The following is a 20,648-nucleotide window of genomic DNA, read 5'->3' as shown; positions in this document are numbered from 1 at the left end:
AATACTCAACACACAAACAGCCCCTTCAACAGCCCTTTCCAAGGGATCAAAACAGGGCGATACAAAATAAAATTACAAAGTGCACATGTAAGGTAAACTAGGACCTATAGTGCAGTAAAACCATGGCTTAATACTTTTCTCAAGTTTGCTTTGAACATAGCAGTCAGTCTACTGCTCTTTATTCACCAGAGGCTCAACCCAGCCTCTTATTTCAGAAAGAATGAACAGTAATGGTTACCAATAAAAGGTAAGCCTACTACTTCTTTGCTTTGAGCCAGTTACTTCAACAGACAAGCCTGTTGACATTTTCAGACAACAAGGAATCCATCCATTTCGGCGTCTCACGCTCGCCATCCACTCAAAGCGTAACGTCTACTACTCTTAAACAAGTGTGTGCGGCGTGCCTGTTGTTTTGTTTCCGGTCTAGTTAGATCCGGTGTGGTGTTGTAGTTTTTCTAACGGTACTAGTTGTTGCAACAGCATGTGAAAAAAACTACAAAGTGTGCTAGGCGTTAATCTCGCAATAAAAATATTGACGCCGTTAAAATGGGTTTGTGTTAACGCCGTTAATAACGTGTTAAACTGACAGCACTAGTTACAATATATTGCCTTCAGTGTTAATCTATCAAAATGACTAACGGCCTTCAGATTTTTCCGTCATTGTTTAAAAAATTAAGTGTGACCCCTGGTACAAATCACCAGTCAGGACTCTTTGTGTAATGTTTTCTATCTCTATGTTATTATGACACATGATACTCCAAACTGATCACATTTGAATCACATTACACATGTATGTACAATAAGCCATTTACACAATATTAGGTATCTAAATTCATGTTTATTTTAAGCAATACATTATTAACACAAAAGTTTTGTAAGATCCCCCCTTGACACACACATGCGCACAGACAGACAGTGTCATTCCTTGTGTTTCCTGTTTTACAACCTCCACTCCCCACCTTATCTTCCTCACACAGATAGCTGTTATCATTGGTACAGCTATAACAAAGACAAGCTTTTTAATTAAGAAAAGGCGTTCGGCTAACATCACCACGTCGCCTCGCTGTTTGTTCCCAGCACTTATTTGTCAGGAACAATAAAGATTAACCTTCAGTGCCAGTCATGAGCTGTTGTTTTTGTGTGTGTGTGTAAATGTGTGGACTGATATTCTTGTTTATTGGGAACTAGGGAACAAAGACTCAACTAAATTTCTCATGTCATAGAGGCTGCTGAGACAGAGAGAAAGTCTCTTTCACACATGGACTGCTACTCTGAACTTTTCAGCCCTGTCAAAAGGAGCCAGTTCCTTAGTGCAAAGTCTGTGTAATGTCCGATTGAGCCTAATTAATTATCTGGAAAATTCACAACAAGTGCAAATACTTGATGTCTGCCTCAGACATCAATTTTTTTTTTATAAATCACAACAGTTTGTTTTGTTTTAAGTTAGAAACCTTGCCTTGTGGCTCTAGCAGCTTCATCTCATCTCTTGACTGACTACTGACTGTTTTGGTCAGAAAAATAAAATAAGGTTATGTTCACTGTAAGATCATGTGTGATAGAAGCCTATAGTTATAATAATAGTTTAAATATTAAAGACATTTCTACCAGTACTACAGTAGGAGCACACTGATCAATCATTGTAAGGTTCTCCTGTCATAACAGTAACACATTTGTTTCAGTGTTTGAAAGACACCAGTTTTGATGCCAAGCATTTAGCGAAAACAGGTGACTAAACCTTTAACTGCCATGGGGAGTGAGCCAGATATTATTTTCTGTGGGCAGTTGATTTTATCCTGCTGTGTAGTGAATTTTTTTTTTCTTGAGGGTCTTTGCTCTCCGTAGCCTTTGCACCGGCATGAATAATAACTGTAGTAGAATGGTCTATGTTTACTATTGTATTTATCAAAAGCAAGCTTAGAATAAAAAGACAGGTATGGTAGGACTTGGGTATGTGGGCTGCAGCAGTTCATCCAGGCAGCCATTGCACACTACTCAGGCATTCTGTGTGGACGAATCATCACTCAGCACATACCTCCTGGAGTCAAGACCCATGTTACCTTTTGCAGCCCAGAGGCAGAGCCCTACTTATACCAATCGCTGAAAAAGCATATTACTTTAAAATCTATGTTTAAATTGCACATTTTGTACATGTTTTGGCACATGTGCAAAAGATTAATTCTCACTTAAAGCCTTTTTCCTTTATCACCTTAGCTCAAGGGGCCAATCATTGTGTGAGGTGGTTGTGATTCTCTGTTTCAGAAAGTTACAGAAACAGATGGACAATCAATCTGAATCGTGTAGGAGAGAGGAGGGTTTACAAATCCATTGTTAACTGTAGACTGTGATTGACCTGTATCTCCTTAATGTCTCCCTTTAACAATGGAGTGTGTAACTAGTGTGATAGATCTTTTTCACAGCACACATTTAGACTTTCTGTAACAAAAAAGCACAGATCGATCAAATAACATGAATGAGGCTTTCATTAGCTGGGTGATCTTGACTGCCCTGTGGTTTTGCATTCCTAACTGGCTGCTCTGGTACCTGAAGGTAGCACCACCATCAGCCATTTCATTGAGATCTCCTCTCTACACCTATTCTTGTGTTGTGACTATTTTCAGTGCAGGTGCTCCCTGTTGACCTTTGACCTTTTGGGTAGAAAATGTCATCATTCTATTGTTGGGTTAGGGTTAGGTTAGGGTTATATATATTTCTATATATATATATGTGTGTGTATATAGCAGTTATTTAGCAGAATAATATAGGCTAGACAGGGCTATAAAATATACAGTACAGGTTTAAATACTAATGTGCATGTAGGAAAGGATATATACATATGTATGTATGTATGTAAAAACTATACAGTACTGGTATTAAGTAGTACAAACAACAAAAGTGACCATGGTAAGTGTTGACACATGTTATTGGGACAGGAAGTGCTACTGTATGTTGTTGCTAAGTTAAAAAGTCTGACAGCTGTTGGGATGAAGGACCTGCGATTGTTAAAAGCCTTCTGATTGGCTAGTTGTTAAATGCATCCTTATAGGTTGATTGTTCAATGCAAACTTGGTTAATTGAACAATCTACCCTGATTGTTACATGCATCCTGATTGGCTGGTTTTTAAATGCGTTCCTGTTGGCTGAGTGTTAAATGCATCCTGACTGGCTGGTTCTTTAATGCATGCTAATTGGCGAATTGACAAATACATCCTGATTAGTCCAATGTTAAATGCACCCTGATTGGCTGATTGATAAAGATTTCCTGACTGGCTGATTGTTAAATGCACCCTGATTGACTGACAGTTAAGTGCTTTGTGATTGGCCAATTGTGTGATGCGTTTGCGTGGGCAGCTGTGGCTCAAAGGCAGGGCAGGTTGAGCGGGAAACTATTAACCTACATGCTTTCAAAACATGACATAGCAAATAGAGTCAGTTTCTACTCTGACATTTTCAGTGACAAAATAATACACGTGGGAAATGGGTCATTGTGCTGCTAAAGATTTTAGAATGACAAGATTCCCCAATTTCTTTTGCTCTCTTGATTATTACCAAAATGTTTGAGTGATGTATCATTTATCACTACAATGCATTGAATAATAAAGAGAAATACCTCTCATTATTACATTTAAAGTATTTTATTTATTATTTTAAGGGGAATATTATGTGTTGGTATATACATTGTAATATATAATTTAAATACATTTTAGGCCCTGTATAATTAAAAAAAACTGATAAAAGATAATGGCACCTGTGCACACCTCCAGTATATGTAATTAGTAAAAAAAAATCAGTCCAACATTAAAAGACAATGGAGATTGAATTTCACACTTGTTTTTTAACATCTGTCATGTTTCCTGACAGGCTATATTTAAAGCATGTGAGAACAATTCAGAAACATAGGGCTTTAAAAAGTGCAGGGTATCATTTGAGCAAAAACAAACTTGCACACAGATACAACTACTCTGACAAATGATATGCAGCACATTCAAAGTGACTGACGCTACCTTAGCACAACAATGCACTGTATTTCATGTTCCTCAGTCTCCAATTATCATCCTAATATGCAGGCCTCAGTTTATGGTCGCTCTCAGCCAGATTGATAGCATTGCCTAGCTTCCTTAATACAATACTACTAAATTTAGACAAACCTCAATGCAGAATGATGCAATGCAATATGCTGTATGAGAGAGGCATTGCAGTACCAGCGCTCCAGGAACACTTGTGTTGCAACAGCAGGCATGGAGGTGCAAACAGGCAGGAGGTGGCAGAGTCTTGGCTGAGTTGGTATAGACAGTGATGTCTGTGTGAGCAGGGATGGACACCCAACACATACAACAGGGTTCCAGGAGCTTCACAGTCCCAACTTCCAGCATGGCTCCAATCTCTGCCAGCTTCTGCATCCTTTTGCTTTGTTTAGGCTTTGTTTTACTTTTTACAACACCACACACATTCAACACTACTTACAAACACCCCTCATATCCTAAATTGCACTTCAGTTTTTTTTTTTTATTACAATAAATTATTTCTATTTATAGGACGACACTGACCACCATCTACTGTAGGCATACAGGATATGTACCTCACTTAAAAATCCAAAATTGATACAATCAGACCACTAGACATACACTTTTCTCGTATTCTTAATCTGTTGCTGTTTATGTTATGATTTTATTAAGATATTCTATATCTACTTATATCCCTTTTGTATGCCTGTGTTTTTAATTAATACCCCGGGCATTTATTTGTTCCAATCAATGAACTTAACCTACCTTTATTTGAAACAGGCATCTATAAGAGACAGGCCTTTAATCCCCCCTTGCCCTCCTTAAAATGGGAAATACTATCAAATTGTTTATTTAAAGCAGTATTAGGGCTGGGCGATATATCGATATAAAAAATATATCGATATATTTTTAAATGTGATATGGAATTAGACCATATCGCATATATTGATATAGTTCAAATTTGCGCTGTGATCCTTGCTCCAAGCAAGCTACTGACCAGGAGCTCTCTGCACTGCTCCCCGCGCCCCCGCCACCACCCCTCCTCTTTCATGCACAGAGGGGGGAGGGGCAGGAACAGACACTCAACCGCTCTTCAACAAACATGGAGGAAGCTACAATGTCTGCAGAGCATGCGGAGGAGGAATTGGTTAGTAAAAGAAAAAGCAGTGGCTCAGTAATTTGGAGATGGTTCAGATTCAAAGTATCAGATGAGCAACAAAATCACGTTATATGTAGGGAGTGCCATAAACAAGTTACAGCCAGGGGTGGAAGCACTACAAATCTTTTTCACCACCTAAAACAGTGGCACAAACTGCAATACGAAGAGTGTGTGAAACTGCGCGCTGCAGGAGCCCCAGCTGCAAGCCATCCACAACCCGAAAAAGCTCCAGCCCCGAAACAAAGCTCACTGCAAACTTAATTTTCCCGCAGTGTGCCTTATGAAAAGAAAAGTGACAAGTGATGGGAAAATGTTTATTGAGTTGATAGTCTGTTTCTTGTGCAACTGGTTGAGACTGTTCAGATAAGAAATTGAGTTAACAAAAAGGAAAAGGTAATCTCAAGCTGATGTTTAAAAGAAATTTTCTTAAACTGAGCACTTTATTTGGTTCTTTCTTTATACATAAATGCTGCCCTTACTAGGGTTTGTCATATTTTATTCTTTTGTAATGTTCGTTATTTGCATTTGTGGATTTGTTAGAAAGGAGAAGAAAATCTGTAATTTGATTTTAATAAGCCATTTATAGTTGTCAAACAAAAAAAAATTTGATATTGTACTTTTCTCATATAAATATATTTTTTTCAGAAAAAGATTGGCCTATTTTATTTTATAGGCTATTTTTATCTAAGATATTTTTTTATTTAAATGTGCACCTTATGGAGCTTTGATTTCAAAAAAGGTACTCCTGTTGTTATACAGTATTTATGTTTACATTTTATTGTTATTTGAACAGCTGAGCATTTAATCATGAACGAGGTGAAGAAACCTGTTTATTATTTATTAATTTGATTTTGCAACTGTTCACTGAAATAGCCGGTTTCAATAAAACTACTTGTGACATGTCATATTTGGCTTTGACTTTGACTGAACATTTGCTCTCACTTTGCGAAAAAAATATTGGGATATATATTGTATATCGATATTCAGCCTAAATATATCGGGATATGACTTTTGGTCCATATCGCCCAGCCTTAACCAGTATGGATATTACTTGAATAAAAATTAGGCTACTGGGGCACCCGGATAGCTCACATGGTAGAGCTGGCACCCCATATACCAAGGCTGAGTCCTTGATGCAGTGGCCATGGATATGACTCCGACCTGTGGCCCTTTGCTGTGGTGGAGAAGAAGACGAAGATGAAGACGAAGAAGAAGAAGAAGAAGAAGAAGATATACTTTATTAATATCTTTATTAATAATATCTTATTTTTATAATCAATTCATTTTGGTTATCAAAGTTTACAATTATCAAACGACAATAAGAAATAACTTTAATTAATATTAAAGTTCCTTGGGGCACCACCAAGGGAAACTATAGCCAATAATTGAATGATCAGTCTCATAAAAATACACTAAACTATTAATTCAGAAATCGGATTAATAATTAAATTAAATTAAAATGAATAACTACAACCAAAATCATTATTAATAGGAAGGTTTGAGTTCCCTCTCCTCGTGTATGTGCTGAAGTTTAGGCCGAATTTAGGTGTGTGTGTGTGACTTAAGATTAACAGTGCCGTTAAAAGGGAGTTGGTTGCATGCAAAGATGGTGTCTGTGTGAAGCATAACATTAAACCAACATCACCATAGCACTGTCTCAAAGACTAGTTACTACAGTAACCTGGGTTAATCAAATCAACAACACAATACAATAACCACAATAACCGGAATAAAACACATCAGTAACATTAACAGTAATGAAACAGTCCTTGTTTAGCCGTTAGAGGAAAGGCGTTTTGCTCGTTGCTCTGCAGTTAATAACGCTGCACCAAGGTCCAAAACAAAATCACCCGGTGTGGGCGAGTGAGGTGAGTGAAGAGAGAGAGAAGAGCGTGAGGAGGAGAAGAGAGCGGGTATACACCGTGCCAGGAGTTTTAGCACCTGGACATCACGCGTCATCAAGCTTAATTCAATTCAATTCAATTCTATTCAATTTTATTTGTATAGCGCCAATTCATAACAGAAGTTATCTCAGGACACTTTTCAAATAGAGCAGGTCTAGACCGAACTCTTTAACATTAATTACAGAGACCCAACAGTACCACCATGAGCAAGCACTTGGCGACAAGGGCAAGGAAAAACTGTCTGTTAAAAGGCAGAAACCTAGGACAGATCCTCCGGCTCTAGGTGGGTGGTCGTCTGTCTCGACCAGTTGGGGTGAGAGAGAGAGAGAGAGAGAGAGAGAGAGAGAGAGAGAGAGAGAGAGAGAGAGAGAGAGAGAGGCAGAGAGAGAGAGAGAGAGCGAGAGACAGACAGACAGACAAACAGGTGCACAGCAACAACAGTATTGGCAATGGCAGTCAAGCAGGACCATGGCAGGAGGCTCCACCAGGATCCATGAGAACCTGCGAGACGAGAAAGCACAAGAACTCCGGGGAAGAAGTGAAGTTAGTAACATGCATTAATGGGACATGAATGAGTGCAGAAAGAGAGAGGAAGGGAGGAGCTCAGTGCACCATGGGAAAGCCCCCGATAGTCTAGGCCTATAGCAGCATAACTAAGGGATGGTTCAGGACTCACCTGATCCAGCCCTAACTATAAGCTTTATCAAAGAGGAATGTCTTAAGCCTACTCTTGAATGTGGTGAGGGTGTCTGCCTCCCGAACCACAACTGGAAGCTGGTTCCACAGGAGAGGAGCTTGGTAACTGAAGGCTCTGGCTCCTGTTCTACTTTTAGAGACTATAGGAACCACAAGTAGCCCAGCATTCAGAGAACGTAGTGTTCTAGAGGGGTAATAGGGTACTATGAGCTCTTTAAGATATGAAGGGGCCTGACCATGAAGAGCTTTATAGGTGAGAAGTGGATTTTAAATTCAGTTCTACATTTTACAGGGAGCCAATGCAGAGAAGCTAGTACAGGAGAGATGTGATCTCTTTTTCTAGTTCCTGTCAGTACTCGTGCTGCAGCGTTCTGAATTAATTGGAGCGTTTTAATGGACTTAATGGGGCAACCTGATAATAAAGAGTTGCAGTAATCCAGCCTTGAAGTAACAAATGCATGGATTAGTTTTTCTGCATCTGTCTGTGATAGGATGTGTCTAATTTTTCTAATATTACGTAAATGAAAGAAGGCAGTCCTAGAGGTCTGCTTTATGTGGGAGTTAAATGACAAATCCTGATCAAAGATAACTCCAAGATTCCTGACAGTGGTGCTAGAGGCCAAGGTAATGCTATCTAGACTAACTATATCTTTAGACAGTGAGTCTCTAAGGTTTTTGGGGCCAAGAACAACAATTTCGTTTTTTTCTGAGTTTAACATCAGAAAATTGCAGGTCATCCAGGATTTTATGTCCTTAAGACATGTTTGTAATTTAGATAATTGATTAAATTCATCGGGCTTGTGTGATAGATATAACTGCGTATCATCTGCATAACAGTGAAAGTTAATGGAGTGATTCCTAATAATGTTGCCTAAAGGGAGCATATATAAAGTAAATAGTATTGGTCCAAGTACAGAACCTTGTGGAACTCCATGACTAACTGTAGTATTTATTGAAGATTCATCGTTAACATGTACAAACTGCGAGCGATCTGATAAATATGACTTAAACCAGCTTAGTGCGGTTCCTTTAATGCCAATTTGATGCTCAAGTCTCCCCAAAAGAATATTATGGTCAATGGTGTCACAGGAAGTGACTGAATGAGGTGACCCGTCACAATAAAAGTCCTGTTAACCACTTCAAATGAACAAATTCATGTTTAAAGGTCTCCTTTGACCCTATATATATATATATATATATATATATTATATAATACAATCATGGACATGCAGTGCTTATGGACATGCAAACGTGGAGAGATGGTGGAGTGATGGGCTGCCGCGTTAGCAGTGCCCCAGGAGCAGGGGTTAGGGGCCTTGCTCAAGGGCACACCTGCAGTGCACAGGAGGTGAAACTGGCACCTCTCCACCTACCAGACCATACTCATGTGTCATCCCCTCTCTCTCTTCCCCCTTTACTGTGACTCTTCAGCTGTCACTATCAATGGACTTAAGGGTGCAGGCACTTCGAGCCTACCAGGTGGTGAGTCTGAGCAGATAGCTTGCTTGGGGGATTTGTGTATTTGTCTTGTTCAAATCCCCTAGCATCCCCTCCTCTGATGACAGCTGCACCAGGCAAGTCAGGCTGAATACACTGCATGCCTCCAAATAGCATCATAACTCTCCACACCCTCACTGGACCTGTGCACCTCTGTCTATAAGTAGTCCAGCACACTTGACACAGGATCAACAACAGACCCTTGTTCTCAGAGGTGTCCTTAAGTGGCAATACTGCATTTTCTGCTGGAAGTGGTATAGGGTCTCTAGGTTGAAGTGTGCCAAAGTAGGACATAGTGGGACATAGTATGTCACTCTCAAATCTGAGCACCTGCTCAATCTGGCATGTAGTACTGTAGGTCCCTGCCCTGCAGAGCAGTCTGGAAATAAGGGTGTGTTACGGCCCTGGCCGTATTATTAGCATTATGTTATGGTATTGGTTCCGTCTGTGGTGTGTGCAGCCTGTCGATTGTAGATCTTTGACAGCAACCCGTAGGTCAGCTCTGACTGGTCCATGCCGTGGGCTCGGCTGGTGGAGTGTTGCCTGCTGGTTGGTTCTCCCAGGGAGCCGCAACATCCACCGGGGATTCAAAACGCCGCACCACATCGAAGCTCTCCGACAGAACCTTCAGCAGCAGCATCTTTCTGTCCTCGGTTGTAGAGTGTGTGTTTTTGCGATAGCGTGAATTGTTAGGATCTTAGTAGATAATGTTTTTGTATGATTGTGTTTAGTGAGTATCGTAAGGGTGAGCTGCCATTTTCTTTGTACTACTTTTCTCCTGTTTTTCATTAGGATAGGGAGTTAGGTTTAGTAACTGTATTTTATTTATATTGCATAGAGATTAGTAAGGATTTTTGTTTAAGGAAGTTAGCCCTGTTTTGTTTGTTGTTTTGGCCTTGGTTCACCCTGAAGTTTGTTGTTTAGTCTTTGTTGCACTTTGTTTCACCTGTTTGTAAATAAATCACATCACTTGATTGTTAACACTGTGTTAGTTGTTCGTTTGGGAATCGAGGTAGGGTTATTGGTTCATTTTCATCACACATTTATGTGGCGCTCCTTCCCCCTAGACAGGGGCGTAACAGGGTGTGACATCCCACAGGTGACAACGGCACCAATTACTGGATGCTTGAATGGCATTGTAAGGTATGCTTGTGGGGAGTCTGCATTAAGCTGCAGGAATGTTGCCATGACTGCCTTTCCACCAACACACAGCAAATCTTCTTGTTTACAGAGATGGCTGCAATAAATGGTAAAAAATTATAAATGGATTGTACTTTTTTCTAGTCTTCCGACCATTCAAAGTGCTTTACACTACATGTCGCATTCATACATTCATAGAGTGGTTATAGGCCATCACAGGTAGTTAATTAGTCACTACCTGTGTTAGTAAGTAACTAACACATTCAAACATCAATGCACAGCATCGGGAGCCATCTGGGTTTCAGTTTCTTGCTCAAGGACACTTGCGACACGCAACAGGAGGGGCTGGAGATCAAACCACCAAGCTTAGTTGGTTAGATAGCCACAGCCACCACCCCAAACACATTTACAATGTCTAGCTAGAATGCATCAAGCTAGCAACGGTTCAAATGCATCTCTAATGCTTTTTGGTTGGATATACACATGGATTTTTTTTATTTCAGACAGCTATCTGATTAAGCAAAGACGCATAATGTGGCTAGGTGTAAATGGGGGTAATTGTGTTTCATTTTTGTGAGGTAAAAGTACCACTTTGATGATAGGTCAGTGGAACAGTGATGAATAAAGTGATCTCTAAAATATTGTTGGGAAACTTGGACTGAACTGCTGATCAGCAGACAGAAAGCCAGATGCAATAAGTTGTATTGCTTTTTCTTCTTCTTGATTTGATCATATACAGGATTAATTTCTTCACTCTTTTTGTTTTTTGGTCTTTCTTTTATTTCCCCCCCGTTTGCTGGCTCCTTCATGCTGGCTTTCATCACTCATTCCTATTTTTCTACCTCTACCTGGTGCCGAGTGTCTGGATGTAATAAAGCTACGCATGCCAGGCAGTAAACATACTGTAACAACCATGGAAGCTTTCATCAGATACTGGGAGAACACATTTCCTGAAAGTACTAGAACAACAATAACAACAAAATAAAGGTCTGCTGCATTGATGAGAGTCTGGAAAATGATCATAAAAAAGTTGCTTTCTATCAGAAAGAAAGGAGCCATTTTGCCCCAAACAACATTCATGAGGGGTCACTGCCTGAAGAGAGTTCCTATTCTACCAAAGATAAGTCAATTATGTTGTCTGATGTGTTTATGTGATTGTGTGATTAATGCTGATGTATGTGATTGTGCAAACCCTATTGAAAATCCACCAGTGTTTTTGTTTGACCTTCCCATAGACTGGCTTGTCATTTTGATTGGACAACCTGGAGCATTTTGTAGGTCAGCAGTACCTCTCCTATCCTGTCCCTCAAATCACACATACCGCATTCACACCAACATACACTTTAACTCCATACTACATGTATTATACAATCAGACCCACAGAACATGAATGGACAGAATAGAAATACACCGATCAGCCATAACATTATGATCACCTGGGCACTGGTGGTCATAATGTTATGCACAACTTTCTATCAGAACCAGCATCAACTTTTTCAGCAGTTTGAGCTACAGTAACTCATCTGTTGGATCTGACCACAGGGGTCAGTTGCTCAAATCCTTACGCTTGCTCATTTTTCCTGCTTCTAACATATCAACTTTGAGGTCAAAATGTTTATTTGCTGCCTAATATATCCCACCCACTGAGAGGTACCATGATTATCAGTGTTATTCATTTCACCTGTCAGTGGTCATAATGTTCTGGTTCATTGGTGTATATTGTACAAATGCTGAGGTAAAGTCATTTAGCCAGGACATAACCTAAATGGGCCAGAAAATAAAGAATTAAGTAGACACTAGAGGTGTTTTAGATCTTCTATAGTGATCAGATCACCCTGACTGGACTGCCAACAACAGGGCTTCATATCACTAATTCTAACTAACTCATAATAAACATTGAAGATTAACGCATTTAAGACTGGTACTGTTCTGTCCTCGCTGAGGTGTGGTAACTCCAACTAGATAGTGAGTTAAACTCTCTCTATTCATGAACATGAAGAATGCCGCAGTTTTGTTTGTAGATTTATTTTCACTCTTAGCATTGTACGGAATCCATACAAAAGACATGAGATAAGAGAGAGTGAAACTAGGAAAAAACAGAAAATATTGCAATTAGTTAAGTTACCTAGTTTCATAAACATTACTTAAAGCTGTGCAAATTACACAACAGCTTAACCAACTGGTAATGCTTACATGTCCATGAGATAATACTTGTTTTTACAATATGAAATTAACATACTTATGAGTTAATTTATCTAGAACAAAAATGTAATACATACAAGCGATGCCTCTGCTGAGGAATCAACAGGTGAGATAACATTTTTCTGGTGTAATGAACTGCATTGATCACCAGCCTGCTGTATTTTCTAGATCTTTCTATCTACTTCCTGTTTTAGCTCAGAAAACAACTTCAAAATAAGAGTCTGCATTTAACGTCAAAATATGAGTCTGCATGAAACATCAAAATAAGAGTCTGCATAAAACTGAAAGTATACACTGTTAATTGCATAAAAATTCAGCTTAAATGCCTGAGAGGCAGAACAAGTACATTATCTCACACTACTACTATATCACCCTGAGGGATATAATAAACATTATCAATCCGCTATCATCAAAATTCAGGCAGTTGAGAAGCAGCATAGGACAGTGAAACGTCCAAGGGCAAGGGCTGAGCAGGAGAGCAATCATTTGGATGATCTTTGACACCAGGGAATGGTGAGAAGCAGTTTTATAATGGGAGGGCATCATCTGCCTATGTTGGGCCATCAGTGGGAGAGCAACCTCTCTCCTTCACTTCATCACAGTTGAACACAAAAATGTGTGGGTGGTATCAGAAGTCATTTCCGAAACAGCCAGGTGGGATTAAAGCACTTCCTGATTCTAGAGAGAGAAAATATGCTAGTTAGTTAATTTCATTGGATACATTTTCGTGTGGTGACCTATCAATACATGGCTAATTTTAATATTCAAATGAGCCATGCATGCCCAGTTGCTACCACCAGGCTGTCAATCAAGCTCTCAGACAGAGAACGTAACGTTAGCTAACGTCGGTTGTTGGACTGAAATTCTGAAAATGCTCATACTCATATGTATAGGCAAAGCCTATACATCTGAAACAGAAGGTACTGTATTTTTTTTTTTCAACATATTAAAATTTAAAACCGGATCATACCAAACAAATATCTGCTTGCGTGTATGCAAAGTGTCCTCCTTTTTGATGTGAAGGAAATGGCCACCCTAGTGTATGAATGTATGTATGAATGAGTGTTGTAAAGAGCTTTGAGTGGTTTGTTGATGTCCATTTCCATGACATTTTTTAACCATGAAGTTAACTAGACAACTACTGTAACTCAGTGGATATGTCACACCAAACAGCTATTTGTAATGCATCTGTCTTTCTCTACCATGCTCACAGATCACATCCACGCATACGCACAACATGTAGGCCTTGTTATGCCATTTCCATTAGGCTGTCATCTTTAATTGATACGTCTGTTACCTGCACTACTGTGTACCTTGGTGAAGCAGTGTGCCCTAAAAATTTGACTTTTAGATCAGGTTTCCTGTCCAAGACATGCAAGGCGGTAATGAGCCTCAGTGTGCTCTGTTGGTTTGAAAGGGAGGTTTCATTATATAAGATTAAGTGTATACAACTGTAGACTGGTTTTTGACAGCTTCCGATTATCATAATGAGCTTAATACCTTAATTATAATCGTTTAAACTGGCAATTCCAATGTCCTACACAAAGAACAGTATACATATTTGAGTGTGAGTGTATATGTGTGTGTGTGTGTGTGTGTGTGTGTGTGTGTGTAAGTGACATCAAAAGATAATTAAAATCTTAAATTAATTACACACACACACACACACACACACACACACACACACACACACACACACACACACACACAGAGTTTATTATGAGAATGACATACAAGGAAATACAGACATGGCTGATTAGGTAGACAGTAATAATGAATCAGTGCCATGTGACTTTGGTGAAACCTGCAATCTTGAGCAGGCACTTTTGATATCACATCTGTGTGTGTGTCTGAATATCATAGTATTTTAGTACTTTCCATTCATGCTGTTGTAATCAGCATGAAGCTATAAATTACAAGGGTTCTGCTCAAAACTGGTGGAAAAAACACAGGCTGGTTAGCACCAAGGTTCCAAGAATTTTGAACAGAACTGGTTCAAGAATTAGAGCCAATTGGGTATTTCAAACCATAGTCATAATTTAGCTGACATGCATAACTAGGCCTGCACTATATGGTATAAATATCAAATTGTGATTATTTTCACAGATATTGCTACTGCAATATGATTCACAATTAGTGGAAATTACCATTTTGCGTCGCAAATTAAATCTTTATTTAAAAAAACTCAAAATCATGACAAAAGTTGGAGGTCTGTACCAAACAAACATGTTTTCTGAAATCCGGGGAACAATATTTGTAGGACATGGCATCTTTTCAGCACTAGAGTACTTCATTATAAGGCTGTTTTGTCATCATCTGTCTGCCATTTTACCTTTATCAAAAAATTGCAGCTTCTTCTGTTTACATTTTGCACTCAATAATATTTCAATTACTTGTGCAGCCCTATGCATAACTATAAATTATGTGTTTGCTAACATTCAGACCAGGTTTAAGATGAGCTCAGTAAAAATATATAAGAAAGTTACAGTGTGTTCGTCCCATGTCTCCTTTCATTGCTCCCATTGCACCACACAAAGGTTAGTGTTCATACGTAAAACATTTAAAAGATTTGTGTATGACATTTACTTGCCACTGGGTGCTACACTAGAGCACCAGCATCTCAGACCAAAACAATGGGACAAGAATAAAATAAAACTCATCAACTAACTCATTGTTAGTTCTTGTTTTTGCCATTTACCATTTACTATACATTCTGTTCCAGCTGACATTTCCTGCATACAAATTAATTTTATATGTGTGGTGCATTGTGTTGCTGTTATTTAATGTCTGGTTTATGTGTTATGCAGATTTGTGTTGACGCTCATGGACATGTGTGGGCGTGGGCCTTATGCCTGAGGCTTTAAGTGAAGTGAAGTGCAGCCCTCTTCATCTTCTCAACTGTTTATACAGCACACTCCTCATTTTGCCATTAGTCATCACAAACACATTTGCACACAGACACATTTACATCAAATGCATCCATGTATAAATATCTATAAATGTGAGTACTCCTTTTTAATGCATACATCAATGCATGTGAGGACCTACCCACATACAGATGTGTCACCAGTATGAAGTATTGAAGCAAAGTGGGGCACACACCAAACATAATACACACCATTACTTGCAAATAGTAATAAAAAAAAGAAGGTAAGAAGTTTTTTTTTAAATAAATAATTAATCCAATTTACACACACTTACACACTGATTGCACATCATTAGGGACAATGTGGGGTTAAGTATCTTGCCCAATGACACTTGGGCTACGTTCATACTGCAGACACAATGATTTCTTTACTCATATGTGACAGTGTTACAGCACAAGTCACATGGATCACGCTATGGACATTCTTTTTTCAATGATATTTAAAATTGAACTGTAAAGATGCATTTGCATATTGCATGGCTGACAGCTATTCATTCTGTGAGTAACCCTCCTCAAGTCCAACTTTAACCCCATCCTGTTCCTTCACCCACCCATAGCCATACTTACACAATGTCTGGACAGCTTGCCCCCATTTGTCCAGACTGCCTCTTGTTTGCCTTTGCGAGTATAATTCAGTCTCCGCTTTTCATGCTTGGTGTTGGGACCAGCTCTCCGTTTTCTTTGTCTCTGACGGTTTCTGTGTCATGCTCTCTCATTCTCTCTTGTTTCTGGTCAGTGAAGGTCTCTTACCACTATATTTCCTGCCCTGTTAGTTACCTATGCACAGATATTTTGCTGATGGATGTGGCCAGGTAAAAATCACAACAAACTGCACACTGAAACTGTACATAATACATGCAAGAATTAAGCAAATATAAAATAAATAAATGATATACATTTTAAAAATGACATGCAAAGCAAAATAAGCAAAACCACAGGCATATTATGCATTGGCTCAAAGGGCTCACTGAACCCCATAGTGGCTGTAGACAATTCATTTAGAGATTTGAGCAATTTTATGTTTGTTTATTACTGTTGAGTTGAAACTTGGATAATATAAACTACTCAAATAAAAAAGTAAGAAACATTTCAGGTCCTTTCTTCAGACTATTATCGACACACTACGTGGGCGGCTGTGACTCAGACGCAGACGCAGAGCGGGTCGTTCCTTAATCGGAAGGTTGTGGGTTCGATCCCCGGCTCCTGGTGCCACATGTCGAACTATCCTTGAGAAAGATACTGAACCCCAAATTGCTCCTGATGCCGTGCATCAGTGTGTGAATGTGTATGAATGTTAGTTTCTGTTCGATGGGCTTTGTCATCACTGAGTGAATGTATGTGAAAGGGCGAATGTGGCAGGTAGTGTAAAAGCGCTTTGAGTGTTTGGAAGACTAGAAAGGTGCTATACAAGTACAGGTCCATTTACCACTGGAAAGAGAGAAAAAATAATAATCTGTTTATGTGGAGGGTTCAGTTTACGGTTATGAAATTAATAATAAATATTGATCAAAGAAGTGTTGGTTTATAGGCCTATTGATCTCCTACTGTAGTAATTAAAGTTAATGTAATATTAAATGATGATCTGTAAAAATGTTTAGCAGCATACTATACATATTTGTCTGGCTTGCTTGATTCATGGTTGTACGTGTACAGTTCTTCTATGAGCTGACTTACCTTGGTTTTGAGTGACATGTAGGCATTTTATGTGTTTACAAAACGTAAAAGTATAGGCCTTGAAAGTAACAGCATTTGTGTAAATGTTTATAAATTTCAATTACAAAGTTATCAACTAGACTAAACTCTAATAAGTGCTCAAAATACTTCTTACTACCAAAATAACTGGACTGTAACAAAGCAGATAGAAAATAAAAAGAGAAAAACAAGTGTGAGTTGTCCTGTGTGTTCTTTATAGTTAACAGCTGTTTTCAAGTTTGCACAGGATCCTGTTTATTTTGTGGAAACCTGAAAGCCTCTGTTGTGCTATTACATTTTCTACTACATTGTTGTTGCTTTGTTTAACCTCCAACCATGACATACGATATGAGCAAAACCTGGGATAAGACATGCAACTCAACTCAAAATATAACAAAAAAATAACAGGCCACAGTCTCATATTAAATCTTTGACCTAAATGACCAAGTCTCTGCAAATACAAGAAGCAGAGAAGAGCTGGGGAGAGTCTCTATGAATGTACGTGTGGTTTACATTCAGCTGTAGGAAGGAGATGGTGTGGAGATAACTTGTGAGAGCAGTGCCAGATGAGTTGTCTCGGCTGGTGCTTGTTGAGTAATCACTCTCTCTTTTTAAATGCAGTAGTGCACTGGACCTCAGATGACTGCTCCACACACACCAAAAGGACTGCCAGACATGCCAGTACATGTGCATTTGGTGCTGTGATTATTCTTCTTGGACTGCGAAGAAGGGCTAGAGTCTGTCATGCTTTCTTGTGTTCTGGTGGACCCACAGTGCTCAATTGCTACAGTCTCTCACTGACAACCCTCTACATAGGCGTAACAAATTGATGAAGAACAAGACAAAGAAGCGGATGCTGGGTGAGCTCCTGTGCACACACAGCATTGGAGATCACATTGTGATGGTCAGCAGAGCAGACAGTATTGTCACTCATAATGAGGCCGACATCTCCCTCATCTCATACATGTTGTATGGAGACAGGCACAGAGCCACAACAATCAACATTCTCAGCGACGACGCTGATCGGTTTGTGCTCATGGTCTATTGGTGCTGGAAGGTTGGCATCACATGTCACCTGCAGATGGAAAGATGGGATGGCACTGTTCTCAACATCAATTTGACAGTGGAGAATCTGGTTGAGCAGCGTCACTGATTTCTATCCTGCTAGAAAAGGGAAGCTGTCCACATTCAAAGCCATGAGAGTAGTACCTGGTGACCTACCATCAGAGAGGTGGGAGCTATTGATTGCAGATCACAGAGGCTGTGCATGGTTTCTTCCCGACATTATACAACCAGATATGCCATTTACCATAATTTCAAAACCCAGCACTGAAGACACGCCTCCCACAAAGCGCAATGCACACCTCCATGGACAACATGCCCATCTACAGGTGCTTCTTTCGAAAGCTGATCCAGCAGCTGCAGGCATCACCAAGTTTGTATGGGGCAAGAAAGAAGGTGAAGTGACAAACACACAACACATTTGGGAAAGCATTTGACATACTGCAGTGACAATTGGTCAACTCCTCAGATAAGGGCAGATACCAATAATAGAAACTGAGAGCTAAGCAGCGCAGAGGAAAAGAGGCCAAAAGGATTTGAACAAGCTGAGTTGCAAGTGATACATTCCTATCTGAAAACGGGGATTGTAGCACAGTATTTTAATTTGGAAAGAATTGGATAGATAGATGGATGGCTGGTTGGATGGATGGTAACTAAAGAGAGAGCTGTTACACAGGCACAGAAAATGGGTTTGATGGCAGTTATGAAAACAGTCATTAAGGTCCAGGTACACATAAGGGACCCTGACAGTAAATTCATTATGGCTTTCACCGGTGATGAAAATAAAAATAAATACGGTTTGTTTAGCTAAACAGTGAGACAAACAGAGAGATGAAAGATGTAAATGAATAAGCACGTCTGCCAGTAAGCATTGTGGTAGATGCCAAAAGTAGTATCTGGCCCCAGATGTTATGCAGTAGTAGAAAGAAATTCAATTTTATTAAATTCAATTCAATTTTATTTGTATAGTGCCAATTCATCTCAGGACATTTTTCAAATGGAGCAGGTCTAGACCAAACTCCTTATAACATTTACAGAGACCCAACAGTACCACCATGAGCAAGCACTTGGCGAAGAAAAGAAACTATATTTATTCAAGTATTGTACTGTGAATCATTTGGGCTACTTTCATGATGATTAGGTGTGTTGATGGTTTGATTGGGTTTGTGTACACACATACACACGTATGTCACCAATATAAGGTGCTGTGTAGTTGTGTACTAATGATCTTTTGAATGGTTCTAACCACACACTGCTGTCCTCCTGTCGTGGGCTGTGCACATCCCACGCCAGTTTGTTAAGTTACAGTCAGGATGCTTTCTATCACTCCTCTGTAATGTTAACAAGTTAACAATGTTTCCTTAAGAAACCCAGTGAACGTCTGAGCTTGTTGGTTTCCAGGAACCTAAATCTGTTCACCTGCTCCACCTCAGCTCAATGTAGACAGGGGTCTTGTCTTTTTGCATTCCTTTAGCACTCCTCTCCAACAAACACTTAGACTTACTTATTGTAATTACACATAGCTGCAAAGGTGACTCATCCCACCTTCACATAGTTCAGCAGACATAGATTCTTAATTGTAGGTTTTTGCCCAATAAAAAAGTAATGTAATCATGCCTCTTCTTTGTTGTTCTGAACCTAGTTCAAAAGCATTTTTTTCTATCCATATGGTAACAAGTTAAAGTTAAAAAAAAACCTTCAGTTACACAAATGTGTATGACAATGTAAGTTAAGTCAGGATCAGTTTTGTCAAAAGAACTTTTATTTCCAAAGCAGAATGTTACATTTTCTTGTCGCCAAGTGCTTGCTCATGGTGGTACTGTTGGGTCTCTGTAATTAATGTTTTAAAGAGTTCGGTCTAGACCTGCTCTATTTGAAAAGTGTCCTGAGATAACTTCTGTTATAAATTGGCGCTATACAAATAAAATTGAACTGAATTGAATTGAATTACATTTTCTGGTATGGCTCTGTTCTGGGACCACCTTGCCCTTCCACATGTCTACGTGGAAAAGTTTAAGACAAGGAGAGCAGCAGCAGAGACCCCCCAGGGTACAGAACAGAGGATCAATGGCAATCAGAAATGACACTGATTAATTACACTGAACAAATTATAAACGCAACACTTTTGTTTTTGCCCCCATTCGTCATGAGCTGAACTCAAAGATCTAAGACTTTCTCTTTGTACACAAAAGGCCTATTTCTCCCAAATATTGTTCACAAATCTGTCAAAATCTGTGTTAGTGAGCACTTCTCCTTTGCCGAGATAATCCATCCACCTCACAGGTGTGGCATGTCAAGATGCTGATCAAACAGCATGGGTATTGCAGAGGTGTGCCTTAGGCTGGCCACAATAAAAGGCCACTCGAAAA

General features: G+C 39.4%; 1 long non-coding RNA gene across 1 annotated transcript in view; it reads right to left on the bottom strand.

Moving 5' to 3' along the window:
* Nucleotides 1-20,067: 20,067 nt before the first annotated feature.
* Nucleotides 20,068-20,648, bottom strand: part of LOC127370302 (uncharacterized) — an 85,543-nt gene continuing 84,962 nt past the window's right edge. The window contains exon 4 of the long non-coding RNA XR_007886191.1: nucleotides 20,068-20,143. This is a non-coding gene — a long non-coding RNA (uncharacterized LOC127370302). The remainder of the gene's footprint in view (nucleotides 20,144-20,648) is intronic.

Source organism: Dicentrarchus labrax, unplaced genomic scaffold (assembly GCF_905237075.1).
Source record: "Dicentrarchus labrax unplaced genomic scaffold, dlabrax2021, whole genome shotgun sequence".
Classification (NCBI taxonomy): domain Eukaryota; kingdom Metazoa; phylum Chordata; class Actinopteri; family Moronidae; genus Dicentrarchus; species Dicentrarchus labrax.
Note: the sequence above shows the minus strand (reverse complement) of the source record. Positions and strands in the feature narration are given on the sequence as shown.